General features: G+C 40.6%; 1 non-coding gene across 1 annotated transcript; it reads left to right on the forward strand.

Moving 5' to 3' along the window:
• Positions 1 to 438: 438 nt before the first annotated feature.
• On the forward strand, positions 439 to 520 carry trnas-uga. Its single transcript has one exon. It is a non-coding gene; the product is annotated as a tRNA-Ser (tRNA).
• The last annotated feature ends 5,150 nt before the right edge of the window (positions 521 to 5,670 follow it).

Here is a 5,670-nt window from a genome sequence, read left to right on the forward strand (position 1 = left end):
ATTTACAGGGTGTTGTGTTAGTAGGGCTTTCAGTTTAAGTAGGGATCAGTGACTTGTGTTGTAGTGGCGAGTGGTTAAGGCGATGGACTTGAAATCCATTGGGGTCTCCCGCAGGTTCGAATCCTGCTGACTACGATTCACTTTCTGTTTACATTTCCTATGAATTACTTGTTGTGTTAATAGGGCTTCCAGTTTAAGTAGGGATGACAGTGACTTGTGTTGTAGTCATGGCCGAGTGGTTAAGGCGATGGACTTGAAATCCATTGGGGTCTCCCACGCAGGTTTGAATCCTGCTGACTAGATTTACTTTCTGTTTACATTGAATCCTGCCAACTACGATTTATTTTCTGTTCACATTTGGGTTAATTATAAAGATGTGTTCAGTGTTTTCTTGTGTTAATAGGGCTTCCAGTTGAAGTAGGGTGACTGAACTGTGCAGTAGTCGTGGCCGAGTGGTTAAGGCGATGGACTTGAAATCCATTGGGGTCTCCCCACGCAGGTTTGAATCCTGCTGACTACGATTCACTTTCTGTTTACATTTCCTATGAATTATTTTCTGTTCACATTTGTTAATTATAAAGATGTTTCAGTGTTTTCTTGTGTTAATAGGGCTTCCAGTTTAAGTAGGGATGACAGTGACTGTTGTAGTCGTGGCCGAGTGGTTAAGGCGATGGACTAGAAATCCATTGGGGTCTCACATGTTTGATTCTGTTTACATTTCTATGAATTACCCGATCCAGTAAGTTTACAGGTTGTTGTGTTAATAGGGCTTCCAGTTTAAGTAGGGATGACAGTGACTTGTCTAGAAATCCATTGGGGTCTCCCAGGTTGAATCCTGCCGACTACGATTTATTTTCTGTTCACATTTCTTAATTATAAAGATGTGTTCACTTGTGTTTTCTTGTGTTAATAGGGGTTCCAGTTTAAGTAGGGATCAGTGACTTGTGTTGTAGTCGTGGCGAGTGGTTAAGGCGATGGACTTGAAATCCATTGGGGTCTCCCGCAGGTTTGAATCCTGCTGACTACGATTCACTTTCTGTTTACATTTCCTATGAATTACCCGATCCAGTAATTTTACAGGTTGTTGTGTTAATAGGGCTTCCAGTTTAAGTAGGGATCAGTGACTTGTTGTAGTCATGGCCGAGTGGTTAAGGCGATGGACTAGAAATCCATTGGGGTCTCCCGCAGGTTCGAATCCTGCCAACTACGATTTATTTTCTGTTCACATTTCTTAATTATAAAGATGTGTTTTCTTGTGTTAATAGGGCTTCCAGTTTAAGTAGGGATCAGTGACTTGTTGTAGTGTGGCCGAGTGGTTAAGGCGATGGACTAGAAATCCATTGGGGTCTCCCGCAGGTTCGAATCCTGACTACGATTCACTTTCTGTTTACATTTCCTATGAATTACCCGATCCAGTAAGTTTACAGGTTGTTGTGTTAATAGGGCTTCCAGTTTAAGTAGGGATGAGTGACTTGTGTTGTAGTCATGGCCGAGTGGTTAAGGCGATGGACTTGAAATCCATTGGGGTCTCCCGCAGGTTCGAATCCTGCTGACTATTCACTTTCTGTTTACATTTCTATGAATTACCCGATCCAGTAAGTTTACAGGTTGTTGTGTTAATAGGGCTTCCAGTTTAAGTAGGGGATGACAGTGACTTGTGTTGTAGTTGTGGCGAGTGGTTAAGGCGATGGACTTGAAATCCATTGGGGTCTCCCAGCAGGTTTGAATCCTGCTGACTACGATTCACTTTCTGTTTACATTTCTATGAATTACCCTGATCCAGTAACTTTACAGGTTGTTGTGTTAATAGGGCTTCCAGTTTAAGTAGGGATGACAGTGACTTGTGTCGTGGCCGAGTGGTTAAGGCAATGGACTAGAAATCCATTGGGGTCTCCCCGCGCAGGTTTGAATCCTGCTGACTACGATTCACTTTCTTTTTACATTTCCTATGAATTACCCGATCCAGTAGTTTACAGGTTGTTGTGTTAATAGGGCTTCCAGTTTAAGTAGGGGATGATAGAGAATTGTGTAGTAGTTGTGGCCGAGTGGTTAATGCGATGGACTTGAAATCTATTGGGTTCTCCACAGGTTCGAATCCTGCTGACTACGATTCACTTTCTGTTCACATTTGTTAATTATACAGATATGGTTCTTTGTTTGTGTTAATAGGGCTTCCAGTTTAAGTAGGGATGATAGAATTGTGTAGTAGTTGGCCGAGTGGTTAAGGCGATGGACTAGAAATCCATTGGGGTCTCCCAGGTTCGAATCCTGCCAACTACGATTTGTTTTCTGTTCACATTTCGTGTTAATTATACAGATATGGTTCTTGTTTTCTTGTGTTAATAGGGCTTCCAGTTTAAGTAGGGATGATAGAGAATTGTGTAGTAGTTGTGGCCGAGTGGTTAAGGTGATGGACTTGAAATCCATTGGTCTGTGCAGGTTAATCCTGCTGACTACGATTCACTTTCTGTTTTTTATTTCTTATTAACTCTCTTCTCTAACTTTACCATTCACTTCACTGACCATTACACTCACATCATTGACCATTACACTCACATCATGACCATCACACTCACATCAATGACCATCACACTCCCATTACTGATCTTTACACATCACTGATTATCACACTCATCACCGACCATCACACTCATCACTGACATTAAACTCACATTACTGACCATCACAATCACATCACTGATCAACACACATCACTGACTTTCAAACTCACATTACTGACCATCACATGACCATCACATGACCATCACACTCATCACTGACCATCACAATTACATCACTGATCATCACACTCACATCACTGACAATCACATTCACATCACTGACCATTACTGACCATCACAATCACATCACTGATCATCACACTCATCACTGATAATCACACTCATCACTGATAATCACACTCAGATCATCACATTACTGACCATCACATGACCATCACACTCATCACTGACCATCACTCACATCACTGATCATCACGCCACATCACTGACCATCAATCACTGACCATCACACTCACATCACTGACCATCACACTCATCACTGACCATCACACTCACCACTGACCATCACATATCACTGACCATCACACTCACATCACTGACCATTACTGACCATCACATGACCATCACACTCACATCACTGATCATCACACTCACATCACTGACCATCACATCACTGATCATCACACATCACTGACCATCACACTCATCACTGACCATCTCATTCACATTACTGATCATCACACTCACATCACTGACCATCACACTCACATGACCAGGAGAAACATGTAGTGAAATCTTAAATCTGAATGTTAGAAGCTGTAGTTCTTCAGCTCCAGACAGTATTTTCAGGTGTTAATCTTGAAATACATTGATCATCACACTCATCACTGACCATTACATTCACATCACTGATCATCACACTCATCACTGACCATTACACTCACATCACTGACCATCACATGACCATCACACTCATCACTGACCGTCACATTCACATCACTGACCATCACTCATCACTGATCATCACACTCACATCACTGACCATCACTCATCATCACTGACCATTACACTCATCACTGACCATCACACTCATCACTGACCATCACACTCATCACTGACCATCACAATCACATCACTGATCATCACTTAACACTGATCATCACACTCACATCACTGACCATCACACATCACTGACCATCACACTCACATCACTGACCATCACACCACATCACTGACCATCACACTCACATCACTGACCATCACACTCATCACTGACCATCACACATCACTGTTATCACACTCATCACTGACCATCACATCACTGACCATCACTCACATCACTGACCATCACATGACCATCACACTCACATCACTGACCATCACACTCACCACTGACCATCACATATCACTGACCATCACACTCATCCACACCACACTCATCGGATCCTTGGCAGAAACATCATACAGAAATGAACCTGAGATATTAGAGGAGTGGCAGGAGTTCTACCTCCCAGATCACATGTGCTGGTGTTAAGGAGTTCTCTCCTGGATGAACTGCTGACTTGGTTAATCACATTTGATAAATCATCCTCTGGGTTGTTTATTAAACAGGCCACCACAGTTGTGTTACACCTGGTTTTAATCTCCTGGTTCCCAGAGGTCCTGACACATTTTGACATTCTCTGTTATTTCTGTCACCATGCTCGTGAGGCTGAGTTAAGTTCACTTGAATTTTGTCAGTCTTTCTTTGCTCCTGCATCACTCTTCTTGTTCACAGGTTCTTGTATTAAATCCATTTGGTATTGGTTTTTATAATCCTGCATGACATACATCCTTTTTGTAATTATCACTTTGATTTACTTTTCCTGTTTTATTTTTTAGTAAAATAATAATGTATATTTCTTATTTAATAGTTGAATCCTTGACCACAACTTTTCCTCTGCACCATTTCATTTTTGATTACACTTACCAACTATTATTATCAGTTTGTTTTCATTTGTCAGTGTTAATAGGGACTGAAGTGTAACTTATAATTGAGGCTCTGCCCTAATCGACTTGGTTTCATTCATTCATCACACCATTGCACCACAAGTGATTAATAAATCCACTTATGATTTGTTTTCATTTTTTTTCCTATTAAATTACTATCTCTCACTTAGTTTTTACAAGATTAATTTTATGTACATTTTATTTAACTGATATGATGTATTACTGTGATCACTCTGCATGTTCTCTTTTCATGATTTTCTTTGATAATATTGAGTTTAATTTGTGTGTTATAGATACCGATGGACAGTATTATTCTGGCACAGTCTGTCTCTCTGATTTGTTTCACTTTTGTTCTTTTATATTATTTTTCCAGATAATGTATACTGTATTTCTCCTCAGGTGTGATGACCATGAAGAGACCACATCTGTTACAGAATACTCATCACTGACTGATGTGACTTTTGTTTCTTTGCATTGGTAACCTGTCATTGTCCTTCACAGTACATACCATTGACAGTGAGGGTTAACCTGCACACAATCACTTTTGTTCCATGTCCATATTTCATTGTTCACTCAACCTCATTCATTACATTCTCACCTTCCAGTTGTTACAGGACTGATCCATTCACTGTATGGAGATGACCATACACTCAAATGGGGAGACTCTCATTCACACTGATTGAATTACTGACACTTAATGATTTCTGTATTTCTTATTGTTAAACATATGAGTGATATGAAGATCATTTTATTGAATTTTATCACACCATGAAATAAACTCCATCAGACCAGTTTAATGTGATTTGACAGATCACTGTCTCTCACTCTCTGTTCCTCACTGTTTGTTCCATCACATCTTCCTCACACATTTCTTTATATCAATATTCACACACACCACATAATCCATCCCTCATCACACCCATCACACCAAACCAGACCATCACTGATCATCACCTCTCATCCGCCACTGACCACACTCTGACCATCCATCATATGTCACACAGACACATCCTCTGTCACTCACAACCATTACTGTCCTGTACATCATTGACCATCATCATCATGGACAATTGATCACATCACTGACCATCACACATCATCAGATCCACACATCCATCATCATAATCACTGACCATCACATTACCATCACTGACCATGA

This window comes from Silurus meridionalis, chromosome 23, assembly GCF_014805685.1.
Source record: "Silurus meridionalis isolate SWU-2019-XX chromosome 23, ASM1480568v1, whole genome shotgun sequence".
In the NCBI taxonomy this organism is placed as follows: Eukaryota; Metazoa; Chordata; class Actinopteri; order Siluriformes; family Siluridae; genus Silurus; species Silurus meridionalis.